The sequence below is a fragment of the Mustelus asterias genome, chromosome 17 (assembly GCF_964213995.1).
Source record: "Mustelus asterias chromosome 17, sMusAst1.hap1.1, whole genome shotgun sequence".
In the NCBI taxonomy this organism is placed as follows: domain Eukaryota; kingdom Metazoa; phylum Chordata; class Chondrichthyes; order Carcharhiniformes; family Triakidae; genus Mustelus; species Mustelus asterias.
The window spans coordinates 49,161,997-49,174,520 of record NC_135817.1 but is presented as its reverse complement, the minus strand read 5'-3'; positions in this window follow the sequence as shown (position 1 = coordinate 49,174,520).

The following is a 12,524-nucleotide window of genomic DNA, read 5'->3' as shown; positions in this document are numbered from 1 at the left end:
GTTTAAAGGAGGATGCAAGAGCAGAGTGATCTGGGAGACCCTTCTCATAATACTTAAAAATGGCAGGACCAATGGACAAAGCAGTTAAGAAAATGTATGCGATGCTTAGCCTTGCAAACAGGACCATTGATTACAAAAGAAGGAAATCATGCTAAACGTTTACAAACCATCAGGTAGACATCAGGTAGAGAATTTTATACAATTCTGGCCATTGCATTTTAGGAATGATACCAAAGCCTGGAGGGGAGTTTCATCAGGATAATACCAGGGACGCGGCATTTCAAATGTGGTCAGGGATTGGAGAAGCTGGGATTCTTCTCTGTGGGGCAGAGACTTCAGAGAGGTGTTCAAGATTATGCAAGGTTTTGACAGAGGAAGTAGAAAGAAACTGTTTCCTCCGACTAGTGAGTTTGTAACCAGATTAAAATAATTAGCCAAAGAACCCAGGGGAAATGAGAATAACTCTTTTTGCACGGAGAGGTGTTACGATGTCAACACTCCCACCTACCCTCTTGCTAACTGTGTCATTGCAAGACAACAAGTGACAAGTAACGTTTGTGTTTCACAAGTGCCAGGCAATGACCATCTCCAAAAGGACAGAATCTATCCATCATCCCTTGACTTTCAATGGCATGACCATCACTGAATCCTCCATTATCAACATTCTGGGGATTACCATTGACCATAAACTGAACTGGACTAGCCATATAAATACTGCAGCTACAAGAGCAGATCAGGGGATAGGAATCCTGTGAAGATTAACTCACTTCCTGACTCTCCAGAGCCTGTTCATCATCTACAAGGCACAAGTCAGGAGTGTGATGGAACACTATCCACTTGCTTGGATGAGTGCAGCTACAATAACACTCCGGAAGCTTAAAATCATCCAGGACAAATCAGCTTACTTGATTGACACCCTATCCTCAAACATTCATTCCCTCCACTACCAATCCACAGTAGCAGCCATTTGTACCATCTACAAGATGGACTGCAGGAACTCACCAAGATTTCTTGGACAGCACCTTCTAAACCCATGACCCCTAACATCTAGAATCTTGATCCCCTAAAATCTCCGGGTGCTCTGGTGTCCTCCCACATTCTGAAAGACGTGCTGGTTAGGTGCATTGACCCAAACAGGCACCGGAGTGTGGTGACTACAGGATTTTCACGGTAACTTCATTGCACTGTAGAAGGAGAAGGGCAGCAGATACACGGCTACAGCACCACCTGGAAGCTCTCCTCCAAGTCACTCACCACCCTGATTGGAAATATATTGCCATCCCTTCACTATTGCTGGGTCAAAATCCCTGAACTCCCTCCCTAACAGCACTCTGAATGTACCAACACCATATGCACCGCAGTGGCTGAAGAAGGCAGGTCGCCACCACCTTCTCAAGGGCAGTTAGGGATGGGCAATAAATGCTGCCATGCCAGCGATGCCCACAGCCCGTAAACGAATGAAGAAAAATAGTCATGTTTAGTTAATAAACAAAGTTTAGAAGTTTTTGTTCTAACGCAGAGTTTGTTAGAAAGTTAAATCTCTTTGAAAAACAGTAAAGTAAAATCCATAATATATTTTGAAAAGGGAATGGATAAATATTTTAAGCAGCAAAAATTAAAAGGGTATTAGGAAAAGGCATCAGAATGGAATTAACTGAAAATTTGTTTCAGAAAATCAGCATTAATTTGTGGAGCTATAAAATGTTGTGTAAGTGAATGGAAATACTAATCAGGAGAGCTGTAAAATGGGCAGCTAACTCAATACCAGCTGTTTTACACTATTGCACAAAGTTAATGTCTAGTCTATATTATTGATCAGCGTTTATTCTTTAGAAAATGGAGCACTTAGAGGCACAACACAAAGCTGGGTTTACAAACTCGAATTATGCAAGCTTTGTTTCTTGGACTATTCTTCAGCATCTGTTCTACCAACTCCTAGCTCGCTCCCACTATTCCTGACATCTTCTGCCAGGAATGATAAATGAGCTTCTGAGATATTTGCCAAAAATATATTCAAATTCCGTGCAAATAGTGGAAGCACATCACGCAATGCACTTTTCATCATACTGGAATCTTACATTCAGTGTGTAAAGTATTGCCATGGCAACAGAGAGATGAAGTTCCCATAGCCTGCACAATCAACAATGTACACGCTGAAGCATTCTGTTATTGATTATTTTTCTCTCCAGACAATGGAGAGACAACGAGCCACGTTACACTGTGTCTATATGTCCTGTTACAGTCATTCTCGCCTGCCCTTCATCTCTCTGGAGGAGCCCACTACAGTTATGAAGAAGACCCTGACAACCTGAATTAGCTGGGATCAGGGGCACACTTGTGTAGCAAGTGTAATCCCAGCTGCATTTAGAATCTGATAATGCTGAAATACCAGTCATCATTCAAATCTGTTACAGGTCCTAGAATATCCACATTGAGATCGTAGAGAGTAAACGATAATAAAGAAACTCTACCACATATTTAGGGCAAAAAGGTGGGCTGCTGTTGGAGGGGGTCAGGAATGGAATGGCTATATTAGCTGCATGATTAGACTGGCATTACATGGTTAACATTGGATGCTAACATATAAAAGGACTACGTCATGACCACCGTTATACCTGCTTGGATTAATTTCAGTCTGGCATTGAGAGATCGCAGCCAATCTCCGCAAATATTCTGCCTCGGCCAAGTATTAATGCTGGATTTCACACATTTAAAGTACTGGGTGTTCCTGCATTTCCCATGCTGGAGGTTTCTAAGCCTGTTTGGTTAGTCCACAATAACAATTTAAGATGATCTTTTGCTCATTTTGCCACAGCTCACCTCTATTTTTTTGTGTAGTTTTGAGCAGGCAGAGTGGAAGAGAATTCAGTTTCATTGAAATGTAGATTAAATTGGAGGGATATTCTGCAAATAGAACCAATAAGATTGAAAGGGTGCAGAGGAGATTTACAAGGATGTTGCCTGGATTGAGTGGCATGCCTTATGAGGATAGGCTGAGGGAGCTTGGTCTTTTCTCCTTGGAGAGACGTAGGATGAGAGGATGAGAGACGTAGGATGAGAGACGTAGGATATAGAGGTATATAAGATGTTGAGAGGCATAGATCAGGTGGACTCTCAGAGGCTTTTTCCCAGGGTGGAAATGGCTGCTACGAGAGGACACAGGTTTAAGGTGCTGGGGGCTAGGTACAGGGGAAATGTTAGGGGGAAGTTTTTCACACAGAGGGTGGTGGGCGAGTGGAATCGGCTGCCGTCAGTAGTGGTGGAGGCAAACTCAATAGGGTCTTTTAAGAGACTCCTGGATGAGTACATGGGACTTAATAGGATGGAGGGTTATAGGTGGGCCTAAAAGGTAGGGATATGTTCGGCACAACTTGTGGGGCCGAAGGGCCTGTTTTGTGCTGTAGTTTTTCTATGTTTCTATGTTAACACTTCCTCGGCCTATGTATCAGAAGCAGGGCTGGTTAGAGTCTGCTTGTATTTCACTTGGCAGTGTTACAGGAATTAATTTAGTTCTTCAGAGGTTTCCTGAGTAAATCTTTCGATTTAGATTTCAACTTGCTGTCGTCAAACCTGATTTGCTGAGCTCTTTTAGGAGTGAACCACCCAAGCAGTGTTTCATCAACATCAGCCACATTACTTTCACACTGCGGTTTCCTATTCCTGCTCTTTTTTTTTTATTTTCCATGTCTTTCAAACTGCTCGCTTCCCTTTTCAGAATTCTAGAAATCTGAGATTCAGGGATGCTACTCACTCCTGTGTTACTATCTTTCTAACCTTCAATTCCTGCAAGCTATCCACTGGGTTCAGAGGCTGACTGATGTAAGTTGTTTTTTTAAATATTTGTTCTTGGAATGGGAGCTTCATTGGCAAGGCCAGCATTTGTAGCCATCCCTAATTGTCCTTGAGAAGGTGGTGGTGAGCCATCCTTTTGAACCTCTGCAGTCCATCTACTGCTAGGATGGCCAGACATCTGGTTTTGTACCAGGTGGTCCAGGTTTAATTGTATCGGGATATGCTCATGTGCTGGGTGGTCTCCTCTCCAGTATTACATAAGCTCATTACTACGCCCACTGCCTCATTGGAACATAGGACGTAGAAGCAGGAGCAGGCCATTCAATCCTTTGAGACTGCTCCGCCACCATTCAATAAGCTCATGGGTGACCTGATTGTGGTCTCAACTCCACTTTCTTGTTTACACCCCGCCATTACCCTTGGCTCCCTTGACTATCCAAAATCCATCTCACTCAGCTTTGAATAAAATCAATGACCCAGCCTCCACAGCTGAGCGGAAATGAGAATTCCACTGATGAATGACCCTCTGGGAGAAAAAACCTCTCATCTTAGTCGTAAAAGGGAGAGCTCTTATTCTTAAATTGTCCCCTCATTCTAATCTTCCCCACAAGTGGAAACATCCCATGTTGAGTCTTCTCGGCATCTTATATCTTTCAATAAGATCATATCTCATTCTTAAACTCCAATGGGTACAGGCCCAATCTGTTCAAGCTTTCTTCATAGGGTAAACTCTTCACCCAGGAATGAATCGAGTGAACCTTCTCTGTATTGATTCTAATGCAATTGTATCCTTTTTCAAATAAGGAGACCAAAACTGTACGCAGTAGTCCAGATGTGATCTCACCAAGGCTCTTAAGAGCTGCAGTAGAAGTTCCTTACTTTAATATTCCATTCCTCTTGCAATAAATGCCAACATTCCATCTGCGTTCCTAATTACTTGCTGTGCCTGCATACTAACTTTTTGTCACCCATGTACCAGGACAACCAGCTTCCTCTACCACTGAGCTCTGCAATCTCTCTCCACTAAATTAGCATAATGCTTTTCTGTTTTCCCACCAAAGTGGAAAAATTCACATTTTTCACATTATACTCCATCTGCCAAATGTTTGCCCACTCAGTTAACCTGTCTATATCTTGACAACATACTTTACTACCTATCTTGGCGTCATCAGTAAATTTAGCTACCATACATTCAGTTTCTTCATCCAAATCCTTGATATAGATTGTAAATAGTTGATCCCCCAGCACTTATTCTGTGGTATTCCACTAGTCACAGCTTGCCAACCAGAAAAGACCCATTTATTCCTACTCTCTGATTTCATTTTTCCATGCTAATATGTTACCCTCTCCACTATGTGCTGTTAGTTTGTGTAGTAATCTTTGATGTGGTACCTTATCAAATGTCTTTTGAAAATCCAAGTATACCGCATCTACATGTTCCCCTTCATCTCTCTTACATGTCACTTACTTAAAATAAATTCCAATAAATTAGTTAAACATGATTTCCCATTCACACAACCACATTTTAAGTGTCTCACCACATTGAGATTTGCTAGGTATCCTGCTATAACCTCCTTAATAATGGATTCTCACCATTTCCCTATGACAGATGTTGGACTAACTGGCCTGCAGTTTCCTGCTTTTTGTTTCCCTCCTTTCTTGGATAAAGGTGTTACATGAGATATTTCTCAATTTGCTGGGATCCTGCCAGAATCTAAGGAATTTTGGAACATTATAACCAATGCATCCACTACCTCCATGGCCAGTTCTTTCAAGACCCTAGGATGCAGGCTATCTGGTCCTGGGGACTTGTCCATCATTAGGTAAAATAGCTTTCCCAGCAGTTCTGCCCTCTTGATGGTGATTGTTTTAAATTTCTCCTTACTGTTCTTTAGACTTTCAAGTATCTTAGGGAGGTTTTCTAAGTCTTCTATAGTGAAGACCGACAAAGAAAGTACCTGTTTAACGTTTCTGCCATTTTCTTGTTTTCCATGATCAATTTCCCAGACTCACTCTCTGCAGGACCAGCACTAGCTCTCTTCATAGTTAAGTACTTGTAGAAACTCTTACTCCCTGTTTTGATATGACGAGCTCGCTTTCTCTCATACTCAACTTTCTCCCTCTTTACTTTTTTTAGTCATTCTTTGCTGGTTCTTAAAACCTGACCTGTCTTCTGACCAACCACAAATCTTTGCAAATGTGTACAATGTTTCTTTCAATTCAATACAATCCTTATCTTGTTTATTCAGTTACAGGGAGAGTATCAAAGGCTTATAGAGATAAATTTTTGTTAAGAATTATTAAACATCTCCTAAAAGTTTGCCACTGCATCTCTACTATCCTACCTTTTAAACTAGTTTCCCTATTCACATTAGTTAGCTCTGCCTTCATAACCTTATAATTCCCTTTATTCAGGTTTAAAATCTTAAAACTAGACTTAAACTCCACCCCTTCAAACTGAACATGAAATTTCATCATGTTATGACCATTGCCATCTGAAGGCTATTTTACCATGAGGTTGTAGATTAATCCTGTTGCTTTGCTCATGACCAGGTCTAGAATAGCCTGCTCCCTGGTTGACTCTAGAACGTACTGCTCTAAGAAATTTTCCCGCTCAATGAACTCAATTTCCAGGCTACCTTTACCAGTCTGTTTGGTACCCAATCTACACATAGATTAAATGTCCCTATGATTATTGTGGTACCTTTCTTACATGCTCCATTTATTTCTTCCTGAATGTTCTGTCTTACAGTCTTCGATCCTTTAAACTACTCCCGTAAGTGACTTCTTACCTTTCCTATTTCTTACCTCAATCTAAATTGATTATATATCTTGCTCTTTTAAACTAGGACAATCGTGCACGACAGTACTAATGACCTCCTAAATTAACAGAGCCAGCCCACCACCTTTTCCTAACTTCCTGTCATTTTGAAATGTCATATATCTCTCAATATTCAGGTCTTGGTCACTCTACAGCCATGTCTCCGTGATGGCTATCAGGTCATAAGTATTTATTTTTATCTGTGCTAACAATTCATCACTTTTGTTCCGAATGCGGCACATATTTGGATACAGAGGGCAGAATTTTCCCATCTTTTGGTTTCGGGTGGGTAAAGTGATGTTTAACCTGGTGGTGGTAGTGGATTTTCACGCCATATTTTGAGGGACTTTGAACAAAATTTTTCTGCACAAGTTTCACACTGCCTCCATGACGAGCGGCCTCCGATCCTCCCACCCCACCATCAGCTGAGCACTTCAATAAGCAGGGCACTCTGTTCAAAGGCCACCCCAGCCACTAGCTCAAGGTCCAGTGCTGAAAATGGCAGCAAAGAAGTTGGTACCTTGATTCACGGAGCCATCCCTTGGCAGATTGTTGGATGCAGTGGCAGAGCGTCACCACATCCTGTACCCACGCACAGGGAGGCGATCCTCAAACAAGGTCACCAATCCTGCATGGGAAGTGGCTGTAGCAGTGGTATGAGTCAGCTCCCAACAGAGGAGGAAAGGCATCCAATGTGGGAAGAGGATGAAAGATCTTCTCTGTTGTGCCACAGTAAGTCACTCTTTTCATCACTCTCGACTCACACACCCATCCCACAGTCACACAGAGCTTATTCACTGCCAGCTCAAGAGACACCACCACTCGTTTGCCCAAATACATCTTCATCTTGCATGCAGTTCCTCATCACCTCACTGTTCCCACTCGCTATCCACACCTGCCAGACATCCTTACCATCTGCCCTGGCACACAGCCTGCTTACACTCTCTCCATCTGTTTTCATGCAGAACAATAACAAAAAAAGGAGGAGTGGAGGAATGCCCGACTTTAAAGTCCTCTCAGTAGTTAAGGAAAGGGCCCTCCAGCTGGGGAGGAAGACAACCACCCTGGCGCCAAGGGCAAGGTGGGTGTGAAAAAGCCAAATGAAGACCCAGAAAACCATCATCCATCACACCAAGCTAATGTGAGTCCTACCTCTTCTACCGTAATGCCCCTGCCATCCATTAATGACATCTCCCTTCCCTTGCAGGTACATTAGGCAAGGGGCCCAGTGCCTCCACCAGCCAGGCGAAGGAAACCACCCCGAGGCCGGTGAGGATGAATTCTCAGACTTTGAGTTTGAAGGGGCATCACAGCATCACCCACGTCCTCCACCAGTGCAGAGGCACACACCTCGGTGGGATTTAATATTAGAGGGGCCTCGGGGGTCACAATTTGGCGAGCACCTCATTCTCTCTGATCCACAGCAGGCAGAGGCAGTGACACACCAGGATTTTGATTTGATTTGATTTGATTTATTATTGTCACATTTATTAGTGTACAATGAAAAGTATTGTTTCTTGCGCACCATACAGGCAAAGCATACCGTTCATAGAGAAGCAGAAGAGAGAGTGGAGAATGTAGTGTTGCAGTCATAACTAGGGTGTAGAGAAAGATCAACTTAATGCAAGGTAAGTTCATTCAAAAGTCTGACAGCAGCAGGGAAGAAGCTGTTCTTGAGTTGGTTGGTACGTGACCTCAGACTTTTGTATCTTTTTCTCGATGGAAGAAGGTGGAAGAGAGAATGTCTGGCGTGCGTGGCGTCCTTGATTATGCTGGCTGCTTTGCCAAGGCAGCGGGAAGTGTAGACAGAGTCAATGGATGGGAGGCTGGTTTGCGTGATGGATTGGGCTACATTCGTGACCTTTTGTAGTTCCTTGCAGTCTTGGGCAGAGCAGGAGCCATACATACCAAGCTGTGATACAACCAGAAAGAATGCTTTCTATGGTGCATTTGTAAAAGTTGGTGAGAGTTGTAGCTGACATGCCTAATTTCTGAGAAAGTAGAGGCATTGGTGGGCTCTCTTAACTATAGGTCGGCAAGGAGGGACCAAGACAGGTTGTTGTGATCTGGACACCTATTAACCTGAAGCTCCCGATCATTTGGATGCCGACACTGGGAGGATTTCTGGAGACCAGGAATCCATTGAGTCCCAGTCAGTTGACATGCCTCTGGACTCGGCTATGCCTCAGTTGTTTCAAAGGGAAAGTTGGGAAGGTCAGGGAGGGATGTCAGCTACACTCCTCGGTTTGCAAGACTGACTGGAGGAGTCCCATTGCCTTCTGTCTGAGGAGATTGTGGAAGCTAGAGAGCTGAACCTGTCACTGTCATTTTTACATTGTTTTATGACTGCAATATTAATTGCCATCTTGGGATGGGGGAGATGACACGGGGTGTGGACACTTCTTCCATCTGCCTCATGCCAACAGCACTTTGGGCATATGTCTGGGAAGGTGGGAGCTGATGGGAAGGAGGAATCTCTGGGTGCACCAGTAAATTCCATTAGATAGGCCAGCAATGCAGTTACCTGTATGTATGCCTTTCGAAAGATGATGTACATATCATTCTACATAAAGGCCAACTAAGAAAAGATCCCAAAATGTTCATGTGCAATTACACTATTGGCACACCAGTAAGGGAACAACAAACCTAAAAGTGTGGAATCCCCGGCATATTAGCTCGGCACAACATCGTGGGCCGAAGGGCCTGTTCTGTGCTGTACTGTTCTATGTTCTATATTAGACCAAACTGATCAGTGACTTTTCCCACATAGGTGCAAGGACCCTTTCTGAGGTTCCCACATGACTGGTATTACCAGACAGCATACTGATGTTAACAGAGATACATTCACACATACGCATCTAAGGTATATGTGAATGATATACAGATGTTACATTTGATATTCAGTCCTTTAATACAGAATTACCAAAAATGTTAGAAATGGAAACCGACTCTTTAGTGAGAATAACGGAATGAACTGTAGTCATGTTGATAAGTATGTACCTGTCAGGCAGGAGGAAGTGGTCGAGTGAGGGAACCGTGGTTTACTAAAGAAGTTGAATCTCTTGTGAAGAGGAAGAAGGAGACTTATGTAAAGATGAGACACGAAGGCTCAGTTAGGGCGCTTGAGAGTTACAAGTTAGCCAGGAAGGACCTAAAGAGAGAGTTAAGAAGAGCCAGGAGGGGACATGAGAAGTCTTTGGCAGGTAGAATCAAGGAAAACCCTAAAGCCTTCTATAGGTATGTCAGGAATAAAAGAATGACTAGGGTAAGATTAGGGCCAGTCAAGGACAGTAGTGGGAAGTTGTGCGTGGAACCTGAAGAGATAGGAGAGGCGCTAAATGAATATTTTTTGTCAGTATTCATGCAGGAAAAAGACAATGTTGTTGAGGAGAATACTGAGATACAGGCTATTGGACTAGACGGGATTGAGGTTAATAAGGAGGAGGTGTTAGCAATTCTGGAAAGTGTGAAAATAGATAAGTCCCCTAGGCCGGATGGGATTTATCCTAGGATTCTCTGGGAGGCTAGGGAGAAGATTGCAGAGCCTTTGGCTTTGATCTTTATGTCGTCATTGTCTACAGGAATAGTGCCAGAAGACTGGAGGATAGCAAATGTTGTCCCCTTATTCAAGAAGGGGAGTAGAGACAACCCTGGTAATTATAGACCAGTGAGCCTTACTTCAGTTGTGGGCAAAGTTTTGGAAAGGATTATAAGAGATAGGATTTATAATCATCTAGAAAGGAATAATTTGATTAGGGATAGTCAACACGGTTTTGTGAAGGGTAGGTTGTGCCTCACAAACCTTATTGAGTTCTTTGAGAAAGTGACAAAAGAGGTGGATGAGGGTAAAGCAGTTGATGTGGTGTATATGGATTTCAGTAAAGCATTTGATAAGGTTCCCCACGGTAAGCTATTGCAGAAGATACGGAGGCATGGGATTGAGGGTGATTTAGCGGTTTGGATCAGGAATTGGCTAGCTGTAAGAAGACAGAGAGTGGTGGTTGATGGGAAATGTTCATCCTGGAGTTCAGTTACTAGTGGTGTACCGCAAGGATCTGTTTGGGGCCACTGCTGTTTGGCATTTTTATAAATGACCTGGATGAGGGCGTAGAAGGATCGGTTAGTAAATTTGCGGATGACACTAAAGTCGGTGGAGTTGTGGACAGTGCGGAAGGTTGTTGCAGGTTACAGAGGGACATAGATAAGCTGCAGAGCTGGGCTGAGAGGTGGCAAATGGAGTTCAATGCGGAAAAGTGTGAGGTGATTCACTTTGGAAGGAGTAACAGGATTACAGAGTACTGTGTTAATGGTAAGATACTTGGTAGTGTGGATGAACAGAGAGATCTCGGTGTCCATGTGCATAGATCCCTGAAACTTGGCACCCAGGTTGATAGGGTTGTTAAGAAGGCGTACGGAGTGTTAGCTTTTATTGGTAGAGGGATTGAGTTTCGGAGCCAGGAGCTCATGTTGCAGCTGTACAAAACTCTGGTGCGGCCGCACTTGGAGTATTGCATACAGTTCTGGTCACCGCATTATAGGAAGGATGTGGAAGCATTGGAAAGGGTGCAGATGAGGTTTACTAGGATGTTGCCTGGTATGGTGGGAAGGTCTTATGAGGAAAGGCTGAGGGACTTGTTTTCGTCAGAGAGAAGAAGGTTAAGAGGTGACTTAATAGAGGCATACAAGATGATCAGAGGATTAGATAGGGTGGATAGTGAGAGCCTTTTTCCTCGATAGTGTAGGTTAGATGGGCTTTAGATTGGTTTCACTGGTCGGCGCAACATCGAGGGCCGAAGGGCCTGTACTGCGCTGTAATGTTCCATGTTCTATGTTATACTTCCTCTGCACAAGACAATCATTCAGTGTAGAAAGCTAATGAATAATTAAAGAAAAGCTGTACTTCCTTTAGGGGATTCATAATTCAAAGATGTGGAGCAAGTGCCAAGATTACACTCCTGAGAAGATAAATAGTTGTCGTGTGTGGAAAGTTCATGTTTGTGATTGGTTCAGTCCATGATATTCTTTAATTAGTGCTGAGAGTAGCTACACTGTGACCGAGATCCTGCTGTATTCTAACGGTTCAAACAGCTGTGTTTCATTAAGGTCGGACGGTCTCACAGCTCCTCGTCCGCATTGTAGTGTCTGGATAATCCTAACTGGGGAAAACAAACTATGCATGTAATGGCTTCGCTGACTAAATGAAAAATGCATCACACTTTTTATTATAAATCATTGCATTCTACTCTCTCCATAATTAATAAGTTAAATCAAAAATCTCCAGATTTATCCTCCCCTGAATCTTACAGCACCGCACTGTTTTCAAGTACCTTACTTAGGCTCAAACAACGAAGAGCTTGTGATATTGTAGTAATGCAGTGTGAGGGAGCAGCAATGATGGTGCAGTTTGCAGAGAATGTGCAAATACTTGCAGAATTGCCAGGAGGTTTTGAGCAGGAGGGTCAGTATCTCACTGCTGGAGATAAATGTCACCAGGATTGTCCAGTCAATTTTTTTTATTCATTCGTAGGACATGGGCGTCACCAATTAGCCAGCATTTATTGACCATCCCTAGTTGCCCGAGACCAATTGAGAGTCAACCACATTGTTGTGGTTCTGGAGTCACATGTAGGCCAGACCAGGTAAGGACGGAAGATTTCCTTCCCTAAAGTACATTAGTGAATCTTTTAGGGTTTAGCTGAGAATAAAATTGGTAAACGCTTGGAAGACATCTGACATGAATCATGAAATTTTTGGAAGTCTATTGAAAAATATCAAAGTTCCGCTAAACAATAACTGTTAGCCAAATAAAGTTTTAAAGTTTATTTATTAGTCAAAAATAAGCTTATATTAACACTGCAATGAAGTTACTGTGAAAAGCCCTTCGCCACCACGCTCTGCCACCTGCTCGGAT